The following is an 18964-nucleotide window of genomic DNA, read 5'->3' on the forward strand; positions in this document are numbered from 1 at the left end:
TAAATTGCAAGTAAGTGTTAAAACCAATATCAAATTATGTTGGCAATAGTTATTTTCCTAACAAGTGCAGAACGTCATTCTTTTCCGCACGCGACTGCAGTTTGCCGAACGACGCGAAGCGGGAGTTCGGCAAGCAGTCGAGTGCGGAAAAGAGACTTTCTGCAAGAGTTAGGAACAATATTTTTTCTAAGAGTCTTTAAAAAATTACCAAATCTTAATCAATTAATTTAATTAATATGAAAATACATACACAAATTAATTCTTTGACAAGGTTGTCAAAACCAAACTTTCAATATAATTAGATAGCATGACGACGATCTTGGTTTCCATGACGATGATTCAAAACGACTGTTATTGTCTACCGATTTGACTTTCGAATATTATGTCAAAATAATTTTATTTCATCGAATTGTCGCGTTAATTTCATTAAAACAGGAACACACCCAGCAAACAGGTTTGAGCCCAGTTACGTGATAATTACGTTAAATTTACGGCAAATTTCAACGAATACGTAACTCGGAGATTTATGACGGGAAGAAAACGTATTTCAGTGCCAAATCATTCACCAATATATTTTTGCTTCCTTTATACATGTTTGACATTAGAATAATATAAAATCATAATGACGAATATTGTACATGTTTTTTATCATAGGTGTGAATGTCGGTTACATCGCAAAGGTACGTTTATTTCACGTAATAATCACGAAACAGAAATAACTTCCTTTGGTTAAATTTTGAGAAATATTTTTGAAAACAAAATTTTACAACGGTGTTGGTTAAATACGTACCGCTTGAATTTTACTCCCTGTATTTTATGGACGTTTAAAAATTAGATGTATTCCACGTAAAGTAATGTAAATAATACCAATATTTAAACAAAAAGTTTATGATTTCGCTTTTAAAATCATTTAGCATAACTATTTCAATCCAACCTTGATTTGAAGCTATTTCTGCTATTTTTTTTTTTTTTCTTTAAAAATATCACAGCTAAAATGATGTCGAGTCTAATTTTCAAATCGCGCGCGGTGATGACGTACTACCAACTATCACGTGACCACGATACGTGATTAACATAGTTGGTTCGAAAACTAAATTAATCGATTTATCGAATAATAGATACGTTTCGATAGGATTATTTTTTTTTATATTATTCTGGTATTGAAATAGATTTTTAGTAAGACCAATTACGTAATAGCAGAAGAAGTTTGAAAACAAAAAGTAAATATGTAATACTAATTTAAAGTAAGTAGTTTAACTGTAATTTAAAAATAATCGATTTTTATAATCGATGAGCATAACCTCTAATTCTCTAATATCAGCTTCTCACATTTCTCACAACAAAAAGTGAAAGTGAAACGTGAAGAGCTTTATTTCCCTCGTTTTATTTTAGGCGGGTTTATTTATAATAATGCCTTTCGTATTAACGTTTACCTCACTGCTCGAGGGTTGAAGTGTCGTGAAAAAACAAGAAAGTGTCGTCAAAATAAAAAGTGACCTGTGTTGTGTTTTGTGTTGGCAAATTTTTTAATGCGTCTTTAGGTCGGTAGCATTTTTGGTTCATTATCTTGTATAATAATTATACAAGACAAATGTTTTAAAGTCTCTAAATTCTACTAAATAAATACATTGTTAATACTTTATAGGCTTGTTTTATTTATGTCATATGAGGATAATAATTATACCTCGTCCAATTTACTTACCGTTGCACGTCATCCGCGCCATAGCCTGTGCCACGATACCAACACGAAATATTTAGGCGGTGGGTGTGTTCTTTTTTAGAATCAAAATCATGCCCCGGAATCTTATATGAACAAACTGGGGAATTTCCCCCATCACTTTCACTACCGTCAGCTAATAAAGAGAAATGACAGCCCATAGATTAATAATATAGTATTACCGGATAGATAGGCAACTCACTGTAAAAATTTGGTTCCTTTCGCCACTTGCGACCGTAGTGTTAACTAATCACCATTTGGCGGGAAATTTAAATGGACAAGCATTAATTTCATCCGTTCAGCGCCTCTTGCGGGCCCTTTCGTTACTAATTAAAATATCTTCTTATAATCTCACCTATATTATTAAAATAAAATACCAGAACTTACTAAGCTTGTTAAAGTATTTTATTTAAATAATATCTAAGTAATACTCATAAATTATTCGGAATTCCCAAGTTACAAAAATATGTTATTTTTGCTGTCAAATTTAGTAAGAAAAAGGGATATAAAAAAGTTATGACAATGTTTTTCTAAATATAGGTACGTGTATTTATTTGTTGTTTCAGATAAAACAGTTATAAACTAATTACTATTTACCTATCTATGCATTTTTCTAACTTTTCTATGATTTGTACACAACGGTACACAACAATAATAAACCATGTTCAGTTTTTTTTATTAACACAACACAAAAGTTCTTTCGTTTCGTAACTAAAACAAAACTACACTTTATCAACGAAGGATAAGGAACCAACTTAAATTGAAATTACTAAGAACAAATCGTTAAAGGTAATACAATAAAAAATAAAAACTGTAAACTAATGGAAAATTTTTTCCACTAACTGTCATTACTTTTGACAGAATTGACATTGCCGAGTTAAGCCTCGTTTGATTATTTTATTTATGACATTCAGATATGGCGTTAACATAAATGATTGGTTAAAGTCTTCGTGAGCGAGATAGGCTGTCATTTCTCTTTATTAGCTGACGGTAGTGAAAGTGATGGGGGAAATTCCCCAGTTTGTTCATATAAGATTCCGGGGCATGTGACAGCCTATCTCGCTCACGAAGACTTTAACCAATCATTTATGTTAACGCCATATCTGAATGTCATAAATAAAATAATCAAACGAGGCTTAACTCGGCAATGTCAATTCTGTCAAAAGTAATGACAGTTAGTGGAAAAAATTTTCCATTAGTTTACAGTTTTTATTTTTTATTAGGGAGTTTTTGTGCACACAAATACGTAAACGTAACGCATCTTTTTGACATATACGCTTGCGCATTAATGGTTTAACTCCCGTATCGCGATACGTAATAGGGAGTTTTTGTTGCTACGTAACGTACGCATCTCCGTATACGTAAAGCAACTAACGTGTCGTAGAGGATGAATGTTAAAATAGGTAGTTTTTGTAACTGCCTTAACGTAACGTAAAGCAAATCGTAGTCATTTTTAAATTCCGTTGACATTAAAAAAATAAAACAATGTTCACACAATATACAATTAATATACAAATGTAAAAAAAGATAAATGAATGATGAAATTGTATGGTTTTAATTGCTTCTATTTAAATATAAAAATATTATTTTTCCTTAGGTTAAAATTTTTTATTTTTGTTTATACCTACTTTTTAGTTGTAAATTATTGTATACCTACATCAGAATTCCAGTAGGTATAATGTAAATAGTGTGGTAATATTTATTTGAAAATTTTACTGAAACTAGGTCATTTGTTTATCTAGTTATTAATTGTGGTGATCACTGTATTTCTTAAATTAATACAAGATTTGTTTGTTTTGCTTTATTAATAGACAACTTAAAAACAATAAAATTTTAAATCTATTATGAAGTTCCAATTTCCAATTACAAACACAGAATAATTTTACTCAAATAGACTAAACCAATAACCAATATAACCTTAAATTTAGAAACGAGTAGTACGCTGATGAAATGTTCATTTGGTAGGTAATCGGGCAAGATCCTGTGTGCATTCGGTGACTTTCGGCTCGATAGGGATGCGTATGAACCTAACGTACCAGCCCGTAACCTTAGGTAATACGTAGCGCGATACGGGAGTTCAACCATTAATGCGCAAGCGTATATGTCAAAAAGATGCGTTACGTTTACGTATTTGTGTGCACAAAAACTCCCTATTACCTAAGGTTACGGGCTGGTACGTTAGGTTCATACGCATCCCTATCGAGCCGAAAGTCACCAAATGCACACGAGGATCTTGCCCGATTACCTACCAAATGAACATTTCATCAGCGTACTACCCATTTATAAACATTTTAAGGTTATATATTGGTTATTGGTTTAGTCTATTTGAGTAAAATTATTCTGTGTTTGTAATTGGAAATTGGAACTTCATAATAGATTTAAAATTGTATTGTTTTTAAGTTGTCTATTAGTAAAGCAAAACAAACAAATCTTGTATTAATATTACCAAACTATTTACATTATACTGGAATTCTGATGTAGGTACAATAATTTACAACTAAAAAGTAGGTATCAACAAAAATAAAAAAAATTTAACCTAAGGAAAAATAATATTTTTATATTTAAATAGAAGCAATTAAAACCATACAATTTCATCATTCATTTATCTTTTTTTACATTTGTATATTAATTGTATATTGTGTGCGAACATTGTTTTATTTTTTAATGTCAACGGAATTTAAAAATGACATTACGATTTGCTTTAAGGCAGTTAACGTTGCGTTAAGGCAGTTACAAAAACTACCTATTTTAACATTCATCCTCTACGACACGTTAGTTGCTTTACGTATACGGAGATGCGTACGTTACGTAGCAACAAAAACTCCTATTGTATTACCTTTAACGATTTGTTCTTAGTAATTTCAATTTAAGTTGGTTCCTTATCCTTCGTTGATAAAGTGTAGTTTTGTTTTAGTTACGAAACGAAAGAACTTTTGTGTTGTGTTAATAAAAAAACTGAACATGGTTTATTATTGTTGTGTACCGTTGTGTACAAATCATAGAAAACTTAGAAAAATGCATAGATAGGTAAATAGTAATTAGTTTATAACTGTTTTATCTGAAACAAAAATAAATACACGTACCTATATTTAGAAAAACATTGTCATAACTTTTTTTATATCCCTTTTCCTTACTAAATTTGACAGCAAAAATAACATATTTTTGTAACTTGGGAATTCCGAATAATTTATGAGTATTACTTAGATATTATTTAAATAAAATACTTTAACAAGCTTAGTAAGTTCTGGTATTTTATTTTAATAATATAGGTGAGATTATAAGAAGATATTTTAATTAATAACGAAAGGGCCCGCAAGAGGCGCTGAACGGATGAAATTAATGCTTGTCCATTTAAATTTCCCGCCAAATGGTGATTAGTTAACACTACGGTCGCAAGTGGCGAAAGGAACCAAATTTTTACAGTGAGTTACCTATCTATCCGGTAATACTATATTATTAATCTATGATCAAAATGATGCTAAAGGGGAACACACCTACCGCCTAGATATTTCGTGTTGGTATCGTGTCACAGGCTATGGCGCGGATTACGTGCAACGGTAAGTAAATTGGACGAGGTATACATGATTAGTAAGTTAATTAAGGTCGAATTATTTACGTGAACCGAGGACGTATCTTTCACGTGAATACTAATATATACATTCCCTAAAAGATATGTTAATCAACACGTATTTGCAACGTGAATTTCCCGAAACATTTTATTGGTATTTAAGGTGAATAACACGTCTATTGAAGACGAGTTATTCACGTAATTTAAAGACGTATTTTCAATGTGACATTCCAACCAAATTTTCACGTGAAATTCACGTAAGCAATTTACGTATATTGGTGACAAATGTACCAGAAATTCACGTAATTAACACGTCGGTCTGTTTGCTGGGCAATAAGATATATTTGAAATAAATTAGTAAATAATATCTAAATATTAGTTTATTGCATGTATTATAATTACTTTAAGGCCATATTAACATATCTAAATTAACACGCGTGCGGAAAAGTAAAAACCGCGTGCGGAAAAGTAGCACGCGTGCGGAAAAGTGAAACTTTCTAAACTAAAATGCGTGCGCGAAAGTAGACATTTTTGCACGCTCGTAGAAAAATATTTTTTTACATCAATAAAACATATCTTAACCGATTGTCAAATATACCAGCAATAGCAAACGAGAAATAAACTAAACCTTCCAGGGATATATCTGAGCTTCTTAGAGACAATACAAATATCAACAATATCGTCAATATCATAAAGTTTTTAACGGAAATAGGAACAAAAGACATTTAATTGTATCACAAATTTTTCAGGTATACTTTTTGTTAGTACATATGTATTTACTTAATATTACAATCTCTTTTTATTTTTAATATGTATTTTCAATTGTTGTCGTTTATAACCCCAGTGGTTCGGACGACATTAAATTTAAAAAATATATGTTGGCGATAAAATTTTGTATGCACCACGTCAGTAAAGACTCCTTATCGAATTCTTCTGTTACTCGCCTCGCTCGCTACGCTCGCTCTTCTCGTAATATCAGACTCGTTCGATAAAGAGTCACTTTACTGACTTGGTACATAAATAACTATTAATTGGCTTCTTACACAAATTGGTAACTCGGAAAATGGTTTTTTACTAATTTTTGATTCAGGTATGGTATAATTAAATTTGTGGTGGTATATTTTTGATCAATGGATCGCACTTGTCACTTGTCTCAAACGTGACGGTTCACGCTTTTTTTCTAAAATTTTCACATTTCACTAATCGAATTTTTTCAGTTTACTAACCAGAGAAATCCTACCTAAAAGCACTATCCTTTCCCAACTAAAAGCATGTTATAGGGTTACCGTTTACCGCGTTACTGCGTTGTTTATTTTCAGTTATATGCTGCGTTGCCAAGATGTATAAATAGTATCTATATATAAATATAAATACAAGACAATAGAGTATATTCGGATTTAAACAATGCGGTGCTTTGCTGCGATACTCATCCCACATAACTAAGAAATCAAAAGGATTGAGCTCTGGGGAACTCTTTCCTTGTTATCGAGCCCTAGGTGACTTTCGGGAGATCTGCCCTGTATCCGCACGTCGCGAGTAGTACCGTTTTTTGCATGATATAAAGATATTCACTAAGACCACTAAGAACCATCTGTTTGATGTTCGAAGTGTTTCGCAATGGCACCAGAAGTTAATAGAATAATAATAGGTAATGTCTGGGTACCTTTCCTTGTTCATTATATCTTTATTTGTATAGTGTGGCTATCCATATGGCTATCCATATCCCATTATACACTCTAAGTCAAAGAGCAGTCCAAAAAAAGGTCACACGTTCTCAGTTCCCAGGCAACTAACTGACGTCATATAACGTCGAGGAAACGTCAGTTTTGGTTGAATATATACACGTATTTGAAAATTACGTCATATAGACGTCTTTTGTAGGTGACTTTAAATACGTAAGATTAATGACGTTAAAGTAACGTTTAAAAAACGTTTTCTTTTCAGACAGTTTAAGTCTGACGTCACAAAATTGGGAGGAGCTTGTTTGTATTACTCCAAACAATTTCGTTAAATAATTTTCATAAGAAATTTCTCATTTATTGTTTACGTGGTTTGTGTCCTGTGTGATAAAATAAGACTTTTCGTTTAGATATTTAGTTGAAGAAACGTGTTAATTAAGAGATTTGTATTCGTTTTTGCTCAGTGAGTTAGTTTAATGCAGTATTCTTCTTGACAACTGTTTGAGGTTATGTTTATTTTCTGTTAATGAACTAATTATGTGTTTTCGACTTTTATCGAGTAATTTGTTAATAAATTATTTATTAGTTTGTGTTTTTTCAGTTTTGACACAGTAAGTAGGTATACTTATATAAATAGTGAAAATTCTATAATGCGAGGGCTGGTACAATCATGCAGAATCAATGTTAGATTACTTCTAATGCACAAGCGATCTTAAACAAATAGTAGTATATCTTCATCGACACATGAGACGTAGACCTATAGGTTTCATGTTACCTATTTTTTATACTACCTATTTTGAAACATCTGAAAGAGGTCACTTTTTGAAAGCATTAAAGACGTGAATATTACCGACGTATAAAAGACGTCACCTTTTAGACGTTTTAAAATCGTCACAATTATGACGTCAAATCGATGAGACAAATACACGTGATTTTCAACGTCGATACTACGTCATAGAAACACGTCAATTGGTCATTTTTATGACGTGCTATCTACGTTATAAAAACGTCGTTTGGTTGCCTGGGTTATCACTGTAGAGGAACCCGAGAAAACTGTTTGATCAACAGGAGTGGTTTTGGCAACCGTATTTTAGAACTATCAATCTCACAACATATGCTCAAGGAAATAGTTATGAAGAAGTGGAGGAGAAACTCGAAAATGTCTTAAAAATAATGACAGCGTACTACCTGCAGAGTTCCCTGAGACCCAATCCTTCTAAAACCCAAGTCTGCGCCTTCCACCTTTGCTCAAAGGAAGTCAAGCGAAAAACTACAAATTGATTGCGTGGAATGGTAGTACATTAGAACACACAGACCAAACGATACATGTTGGAGTAACTCTGGGCCGGTCCCTCACCTACAGACAACATTGCATAAAAACGAGAGAAAAAGTAACAACTGGGGACATCATACTCAGTAATGATGTTGATTATAGTTACTTTCGAGTATTCGTTACAAATCGTTACTTTTGTATAAAGTAATCATTTAAAGTATTCGTTATTCTGATTACTTTGATTACTTTTGATACTTTTGTATTTGAGTACCGGTAATCATATCGAGAATCGCATTTCTCAGTATTTCGTATAAGTATAAGATCCGATATAACAACGACCTTCACCGATCTATTTAATGGATAGAAATTAAATGATATGTAATTGTTCTGTCATCGCTGCTCCACAATATAAGTAATCTCGAGTAATCTGTTTGAATCAATTAAGTGCCAAAAACAAACCCTCGAAACTCTAGATGACGTAACTTAGCAGTAACCCTGGGCACCCAGATGCTTCGGAGGTCGGTTTTGATTGCAAATTCGTGTTCAGTGATCCCAAATACCCCAAAATAAGAAAATCTGGCCCTTAATATACTGATTTTAACATGTTTATGCATTTTTCGATTCGTTTTATACACTTTAAAATGTAATAATGCATTTCCACCTATTTTTGTATTGTAGACTTTTTTCCAGACGTCATCCTAATCCTAAATACAATGCAAAAAGTTGCAAGTCACTACAGTAGGAAAAATGAAACAATACCCACGAACGAACATATAAAACACGCTGTATTTTTCTGTCATCGTGTCACACAAAAAATTGGCCAGCGCAAGTACATGTACCTAATTATTATTACATGTACTTGCGCTGGGCAATTTTCTTTGTGACACGGTGACAGGAAAATACAGCGTGTTTTATATATTCGTTCATGGGTATTCTTTCATTTTTCCGACTGTATGTATATTTAAAAATAGATTTATTCCTGTGTTTTTAGTGTTAAATGCCCTGGTATAATAAAAACAATGCTATACCTACATGTAAAATAAAGTTAGATAGAAACATATCAGTTCTACATATTTTCCGGTCAATCTAAGCTATTTTTTCTAGGCCTGATAAGAATAGTGTGTATTTATTATTAAAATCTAATGTGTTGCATTTTTATTTTCAAAATAACTAACATCTGTGAAATTATGTGAATTATCTACCTCGACAAATCGTATAGACATCTGTTTCTGGTTGCATGCTTTGTTAAACGATATACCTCCCTCTGTTTCAGCTACTTCACAGTGCCCTGTAATCATGTAAAACTCTTCATAACCTTCGCCCTTCATAGATAAAATTTTAGTTAACTGTACTGATACCGAACACTCGTGGAATACCGTTCCGACTCCGATATCAACCGTAGATACAATACTCAAAATCAAAATAGGTACTCGCTCTGATACAATTGGTATGAAGTAACGAAGTAATCAGAGCAATCAAAGTAACGATTTACCTCTCTGTATAGTAATCGTTACTTTCGGTATTCGTAAGTAACGAGTACTTTGTAACGAATAGTTACTTTTTCAACATCACTAATACTCAGAAAGCTAACGGGAAGTAAATGGGGTGCATGTCCCCGCGTCTTAATAATAACGGCAGAGGCAGAATAAACGGGAGCAAAAGACCAAGATGAAGGGGACTGTGACTGGAAAAACACAGAATATGAAACATCTTCTTACATGCAGAAACTGTCCTAATCAGTGTACCCTCGAAGATTCGTGGTTCGCCAACAAAAATATAACCGACGTATCCCGATACTGGGTCGAACTTCTATGAATGACATGTCCGGACACGTATTCAACGTATCTCGAGATTTGACTCTTGAAAGATTATTATCATATGTATAAATAGCGGGTGCAGTTCAATACAATTATTCAGAGCTACAGCCAACAAAGTTAAGATAGGAGACGGTATTGCAAGAAGATGAAGAAGTGTAAATAGCTCCTTCGAGGAATTGAATTTATCAAGTTACAATGGAGGCATTAGTAATTTGAAATATCATTAAGATAATAAGTATATTGAGCTAGCAGGAGGTACTTATTGGAGATACAGTTATTGAAAAATAATAGTTTGCAAAAAAAACTTTCCTTTATTAGGCTACGTAGTTATCGTCCTTCAATTCAAAGTAATGCACTATTCCATACGAAACCATTATCCTTGGGCGATTTGGCAACATCGCCAAAGTAGACGTCGATAATCGTATGTCGCGACAAGACGTTGGCGTCGCGGCGGCAATATTTCGGTTGTTTTGGTATTTTTGGCGTTTTTCAAGTTTACGAGTATAAGAGTACCACTGGAAAGTATGATAACGACATCATTAAACCATGTAGTATGCAGTATGCAGGATTTTGTTTTAAAAATCGCGATAAGTACTATCAGGAATTATTTCTGAATTTTTGAAATAAAACAGTTGATTTTTTTTCATCTCTCTTTCTAAATTTTTCTTTTTTGTTTTATTTAGCTTATTGCCTCCACAGCTAATGGCCATTGGCCATTACAGTTGATTTTGCAATCAGATACCTAATGTAGTGTGTAGGGTGTTGATTAAATATATTTTACTTAGTAAAGGCGACATCATTTTCTTTACAAAGAGACGCTAATTATATCCGAACTATTTTCTATTTTCTATGATAGTGCACTATAAACTATTTTCGCTTATTAATTTTAAATGCAAAAACTAGCAGAATTAAGGCCCAACAAAATTAGCAGAATGTTTTCTGAGAAGCTGTTAGAGGTCCCATAATTTGGGAAGGCACTAATTTACACGTTATGTCGCATCTAAAAATGGTCTAAGAACCGTCTTTACAGTTGGTGATTGGTTACTGGCATTTTTTAATTTTGCTACTGAGTACTGAAATTATTTATTGCTAAGGTGTGGCTTAGGAAAAACTTCAAACTTTAACTTAACTTCTATAGGGCTTTTCATTCACAGTCATTTGTTTCGAGCTTCTGTCAAATGTCGTATAATCCGTGTATATTAATATTATACACAGACTATACAACATATGACAGAAGCTCGAAACAAATGACAATCGATGAAAAGCCCTATACAAGTGCAATAATATGCAAATTACTGCCTTCCCAAATGACGCCGCGACATCTACCCAAAGTAATTCTATACAGTGGCGGATACCTTTATACCATTATACCTTATACCTAATAAAAAATAATAATCAAATCACATGCAAAGTTTAAGAAAGTTTTATTCAAACTAATTATACACATATACAACTGATTATACACATATGCCATCTTATGATATAAAAAAGTTACAATAATTGTGGTTCTCTTAGATAAACGATGAATTCTATGCGTCTATTCTTGCTGACAAATTGGTTAATTACATCGCAATAGGACAATCAATGTCAGCGGTGAGTGTTCAACAGAGCTAATCCAAAAAGTCGTTCCTCTCTCATTGTCGACTTCAGCCATGTCTTTGTACCCAGCAATGTTGAAAAACTTCTTTCTACTGTAACAATAGACACAAGCAAATATTTTTACAGCATGTGCAAAGTTGGATAGTCTGATCTAGGACAAATAGAAAACGCTTGGATAATAGAACTGCGATCATTAATGCGTTTATGCTCGTTTGCTTGTATAGAAAAATATTTCTCATTAGTCTCTTTTTAACTACAAAGGCTGATTATTCTTTAAAGAATGGTAGTTCAGTTAATTACCGTCATGTTTCAGTAGTAGGGCAAAAGTATGTTGAATTTGAAATGATAAATATTTTCTTCAGCAAAACGTTCTCTCATATGCCAGTCGTAACATCGTCCAGTGTCGGAATAAAAACATTTCTTTTCCAATATTTTAAAGCATCCTCATTATGATCGCAGTTTCTCCTGTGTCTTTGTCTGCCTGTAAGACGAGACTTATCTCCACGTCTTCCATAACTGCCTTCGCCTCTTTAACAATACGAGTGACGTGGCTATCAACATTAGCTCTCATGCCGTCGTACTCGTACACCTTGAGCGTCGAAAATTTTGCATTTGCCATCGCGACGTCCATGCTAGGGTCATGTAAGATTTTGCTGATTGGATATGTTATGCAGTGTAAACAGCGGAATAATAAACTCGCAATTACAGGAAGCTCGAATGAGAATATTGGCTTTGGCAGTCTTTGTATCCCTCCAAAACTGTATTTCTTTAAAAACTTTGCAAGAGTTCGCATCACGTCGCTCAAGCTATCTCGTTTGACAATGTGACTGCAGGTAATGTCTTAGGTGACTCTTCATTAAGTGCGTTCGCGGGTGCCTGTCGACGACTAGTCGGCGACAAATTAGCAGCAAAACGCATGCGCACTTTAAAATGATATAAATAATATCGTTAATAGATAAATATTAAGGTATATTTACCTAGGATAATTTAATAATTGGTTATTAATATTAATTAAAAGTAAATATACCTTGTATATTTATCTATTAACGGTATTATTTATATTAAGTGAGGTTAGAAATTGTCGGCGACAATTTGTCAACTATACCCGCGAACGCACTTAATGTTGCGAACCGCATGAACCTTTATCGATAAGTTAGAGGTAATAGTACGCTATTTTGTTTTCAAATGCCAGTTTGTACGTATATTAACATTCCTATAAGGGCCGGTACTTTTGCATGATAAAATTTAATCGGGACGTGATGGGGGAGTCACACGGGAGTCATACAGCGCCTAAGGGGCTTATCTTTATCAATGTTATCCATCGTTTGGAATTTTAAGTATGGGCCATTCCACGAACATACGCCTGTTTTGGATTATTTCGACAACGAATATTTTACTGTGCAAAATAAGAAGAACAAAAGTAAATTGCAAATTACATTGTTGTTTATTGGAATAATTATTAGCGCCATTTACTTTCATACTTCTTATGTCGCACAGTAAAATATTCGTTGTCGAATTTATCCAAAACAGGCGTATGTTCGTGGAATGGCCCATATCAATTTTTCAATGACCCATTATCAGTTTTAACACTGATGATGATATTTTATATATCGAAAACGTTCTGTGATTGATGTAGCCCTTTAAGGGATTTTTATAAATTTTATACCTTTTATAAAGAATTTTTCAATAAAACTTTTTTGTAAATTATTTAATGGCCTCTATTCACTAACAGTAATTATAGCGTTAGTCAGGCTAATTTAAGAAATTCGGATTCGTCAATTATTATAATCACGATTAGCGAATATACTGTAGATTGGGAAGCCAACAATGCCCCCAAATTACCTCGTCACTCCGGTCATGATTCGATTTTCGATTGTATGGATTCGTCGATTTCGATATTTCAGCAACTCGGTTTTCATGTCACTGTCATCTGTCATTGTCACTGTCAATTTTGCCGCCGTCTTAGCAACTGTAGATTTAGCGGTACTCTTCCTTAATTTTGCAAAAATTCCGCTTTTCACATTGTTTTTTATCTGTGTTAATATATTTGAAGTGTTGAATTTTATTCCTACTATTAAAGGTAAGTTTGTTTATTAATTTATAAAATAAAACTCCATTTTGTTCGTAACCTTTACTGCAAGAATATACAGAATGCAAAAAAGCGAGCAGTAATTGATAAATAAGCATATAAAAACGAGTATTTATTATCCTTATCTCTACAAAAACATTCAGGCTTTGTTCAAGGCAATTTGCATTAATTTAATATTTCAGTTCCCATTCTTTTTTCTAAGGGGGAAATTTCTAACAGGTTGTTTATGGAACTTCCTACCAACATCCACCATATTACTGAATAAAATATTGTAAAAATGTAGGTAATTGCCTACAATACCTTTAAAATTAAAAAAAAAAATTGTTTAAAATGAGGTGCCCAAACAATTTAAGATAGCTTAAGTACTTATTAGAACCTGGGTAAATGAAAACAATGACCAAGATAGAGAAATCAGGGCAGGTATTGATATCGCAAGACAATCATTTATAAAAATGAATGTTGTTAATCGAGACCTTCCTCTGGTGCTGTGGATAAGAGCCTTAAGGTGCTGTAGCCGTGCAATTGAACTAAGAGAGTCATTAATTTTCAACTCAGCGGGGTGCTATTCTAAGGTGTGAATTTCCTTCAACACAGGATCTACCTGTATTTTTACAGATTGATACCTTGTTAATTAAGTACACATTTTCAATAATAGTACCCTCTGAGGTGAATATGTCTTAGTTTGATTGCACAACTATACACATTCTCGACTCTGTTGTATGGAATGGAAATCTAGACACTAAAGGCATAGGCGTAACCAGGATGATCCTAAGGGGGGGGTTACAACTACCTGAAAGGGGGGGTTACAACTACTGGAAGGTCTCTGAGGGCTATGGTGTTAAGTGTATAGAGCTCAAAGTACATCCCAATGGGGGGGGGGGTTATAACCCCCAAAACCCCCCCTGGTTACGCCTATGACTAAAGGTGGTTAATATAAAGAAGTTGAAAGCATTATTTGAGATGTGGTGCTATAGAAGCATTTTGAAAATATCATGGATCCAACGAATTACAAATGCAGAAGTGTTAAGCAGGGCCCCCGCTACCATATGTGTAAGGTGTGCAAAAACTTTACGGTGTAATTCTGCATGAAAAAATTATGACAGTTTGCTTTATAAATGTTTTTCCATAAATACTTCGTTTTTGAGATACGTGGTATTGAAATTTTTCTTACAAACTGACGATTTATTCATTGCTCTAAAACTGGTTAAGATATGCAAATGAAATTTGGTTGGTTCTAAGAGATATAGAGTTATTGCACATTTTTTGATATTCAGTTAGGAATTTAATATTCACCATTGGCGCGTATACGGGTAATATGAGTCTTATTATACCACCTACCCTACACCTACCACCTACAATACCTGCCTTAAAAAAAAATAAATAAAAAAACATGATCCAAAATGCCTTAAGGGGCACAAAATCCCTTTTTGCATACAGGTGCCAGTAGACCTTACGGGGGCCCTGGTGTTAAGAAGGTCACAAAAGGATTGCGAGGTCTTAAAGAACATCAAAACAAGAAAGCTGGAATATTTAGGCCACGTTTGTAGAGGTGCAAAATATAAGACATTAAGGCTCATTTGTACTTGGTCTTAGAAAATGTCAAATTATGTTGTAAAAAGTAATCATTATTGTGTTGAATAGGTAGTATATCAGTTTTGCTTATTTTCAGTTAGATACTCTATATACAGTAGGAAGTTCCATAACTTTTATTACAGGTAACATACTCTTTTAACATCCAAACATTGGTCATATTTATGTTTTTATGGTACAAACTACAAACAAATATAACCAACATACTAACTAGTAGGTCTATTTGGCAAGATACTCTTGTAAGTCTTTTTCTTAAACTGTCAATTGAGCATCTATTACTGATCATCATAATGATTTGAATTTTATTAACAGTTACTTTTTAATTTTTAATTTTATCATCTAATATTCTTTGAATTGCTAATTTTAACTGAGTATGGATCTTTAACAATAATTGAGCTTTCTGATCTTTAACAATAATTGAATCAATCGTTTGAGAAACCCCAGAGAAATGTCCAGAAAAATCGATTTTCGTTTTTATTTTTGGTATTTTTACTAACCTTAGATACAAGGTATGATTCAGACATTGACGGCAACTGCAAACGGCAGTTACAGTTGTTAGCATGACATACGTATTTACTTTGCACTATTAATTTGTATAATTATTAGCAACTATAATATACTATAATAGTGCAAAGTAAATATGTATGTCATGGTAACAACTGTAACTGCTGTTTGCAGTTGCCGTCTACTGCCTGCCATCGATGTTGGAATTGTACATATAGAGTCACATCTGTAGACAGAAATCCGAGTGTGTATAACATTATAAATGGACCTAGAGAGTTGAGAAATTTTTCTGAATCTAGAGAAACCCGGCAACCCAGAGATATTTTTTGTACTTTTCCACAACTTTGCTTTTGTGGACATGTCAGGTATCTCAAACAACTGATTCAATTATAAGACATTGTTTTTTATATTCCTTCCAAGTTTCCACCAAGTGGCTATGCCTAGTCATTAGTAATGATCATATACACATAAAAAAGTCATTGCCATTCTGAGAGACAGTGCTATCCAGTTATATCCAAATGCCATTCAGTTATATCTGAAGAGGAAGATCAAACATGTCTTGCGAATCACCATTTATGAGTTATTTCTTGATGCTCAGCAGAAGAAGCAAGAGTAATGCCTGGAATAGATGTCCTGTAAAAACATGTTTATTAACTATTATTGTTCCATGATTTTATGGTTTGACATAAAATCAAATACCTTGAAAACTAAGTGAAGATGGGTATAAGATCCATACACAAATGTCATTATTGATGATGATGAGTGCATGCACTACCCAATTTCAAATACTTTGGTATCCAGGTATGTGAAATGTTCATCAAGACCTAATAAAGGCAAGGATAGCAGCTGGTATAGGTGTTTTTTCACATTAAATAAAATATTTAACAATTAGCTGCTGAGTTGAACATCAAATATCAAAGTTTACAAAGTCTTAGTAAAACCAGTGGGGTAGAATCTTAGATATTTTCTTACAAGGAGTAGTTTTATTTTTATTTAGTGTATGGCATGCAAGGACAATATAATTATAAATGACATAATAACATATAACAACAAATATACATCAATACAGTAATAAGAAACACTGAAGTCTTCATCATGCATGGAAAATCTGATTTGGTAGTGGAAATGGACAGGTCGTGTGGACAGAAGACTTTGAGGAAAACCTCGTCTTCGTTGGATTAATGGTATTAGGGGAGAATTGGGAGTCAGAAGGGTTAACAATAACTTAACAGGTTAATTGCCATGAGAATCATAATGTGATGCACATTCAATATCTATAGCCACGAGAATCAACAATTGATTCGCGCTTGTATGTGTATATAAAGGATAAAATATTTGCAGCTGGAAGGAACTTCTTTTTTTTTTCACTATCGTGGCAGTCTGGCAGTCAAAGTGTTAAGGTTGATCTGCTTGGAGGCCAGAAGTTGAATCAGGCTCGGTATCATCATGGACTGTAGCGCCGTGGAGTAGTAGTAGTAGTAGATTTTACATTTGGACACTGCAAAGTTGAATTCCAATAACATCAACTTTGCAGTGTCCAACTGCAAAAACGCCTTATATATTTGGTCTGCCATGTACACTATCATATTTTAATGCTGTTTATGAAGAATTCTTAAGACAGAAATTGACATATTATGGTTGACCCTCTTAATGTCACAACATTTTCCTCCCATTTTTCATTTATTTCAATCTAACTTTTTTGAAAAAGTTAATATTTCAAATTCAAAATTTTGTAAAATTTTTTCATGAATTTTTCAGAAATTTAAAAATTTTATGACATATAGGAGGGCCTTCAAACTTTCAAATCCATTTTGAAAAATTAAAATTCGTTAATTAGGAGGGCCTAGGGGCATTCATTAATAATTTGAATTTCTGAGCTAATAAACAATAATTAGAATAACTTTAAATTGTTGACTTTTTTTTTCAAAGTACATGTTGAAATTATGTTAACAGATGTAGACTTGGAAGAGATTTATGCAATAAATTATGTATATGTTGGTCTTGTTTCACAAATAAAACTCGGATGGCAACCTTAACTTAATATATTTCTTGATTTAACTTTCATAATCATAATCTTAAAATGTGTTCTTCCCCAACCTCATAATCTCATCCTCTAATCTCATCTGTCAGCTGTCCATCAAGTCAGTCAAAGGGCTTGTGGCTGGTATGCCGAAACCATGAAAGGCCTCTAACATTAGCGGATAATTTAAAGTTGACTACATATAAGTATATATGCTTATAATAGATACTGCTTGGTCTATATTGGCTGTCTATGACTTTAATATTGCATTTTGTGGAAATCAATCAATAAATATTTATTGAGTATACAAACCGATACAAGCTTCTTTTAGTATAAGTTCCATTATAAGTAAAAATTTCTCAGAGACTTTGGCAAAATTATCATTTAGGATGATTTTTGAATCCAGTGCTATTTCAATGTGGTTTTTTTAATTATTTGTTACTTTTCATTTCAGCACTTGATTTTGTTTGTTTGTATTTGTGGTAGAATAGTTTAGTGGGCATCTATCTAAAAATAGCTAAGTTGGTTGTAGTAAGCAGGAACTTAGATTTTTGTAGAAATGTCTCCGGAAATTACGTTATTACTAGAATTTCGAGATTTTCCTCTTAAAAGGTTAGTGAAAAAATTACAAAAAATTTTAGAACAAAAAGCTGTACTTTTACAGCTATTTTAAATAGTTAATTACTTTTACTATTTTGTTATAACTATTTTAAAGCTCTTATCCTGCATATTCCTAAAACTTGAAGTAAAATTTCTCAATGAAATTTTTCGTCAAAATATGTTTATAAAAGAATTTTATGAATATATAAAAAATTAAGTTATAAATAACTTTCCAGAAACATTTCAGCAACAATCGTTTTCACTACAAACATTTATGAACTGATACAGTCTGAGCTAAAAGAGTATTGTTACCTGTATATCGGTTTCATTTTCTACTTAGTTTAATATAAACTTTCTCAACAACTAACACCCTGTCATTTATAAAATATAAATAGTTACAACAACTCAATAATCATGTTATAAAGATTGTAACAAAACATAAAACAGATTTAACAAAAATTTTAGAGGCCAGCTGTATACATTAAAGAGTACATTGGTCAGCGCAGTA

The 18964-nt window shown here is 32.8% G+C and overlaps 1 protein-coding gene across 2 annotated transcripts in view; it reads left to right on the plus strand.

The window, feature by feature from the left end:
* Window positions 1–13591: 13591 nt before the first annotated feature.
* LOC126884622 (protein HGV2) overlaps window positions 13592–18964 on the plus strand; it is a 100327-nt gene continuing 94954 nt past the window's right edge. Inside the window, exon 1 of one of the 2 annotated variants that reach the window (XM_050650680.1) lies at window positions 13592–13733. The gene's annotated coding sequence lies outside the window, so the exon portion shown is untranslated. The remainder of the gene's footprint in view (window positions 13734–18964) is intronic. The other variant, XM_050650682.1, reaches the window with a different exon arrangement.

Source organism: Diabrotica virgifera, chromosome 5 (genome assembly GCF_917563875.1).
Source record: "Diabrotica virgifera virgifera chromosome 5, PGI_DIABVI_V3a".
Lineage (NCBI taxonomy): Eukaryota > Metazoa > Arthropoda > Insecta > Coleoptera > Chrysomelidae > Diabrotica > Diabrotica virgifera.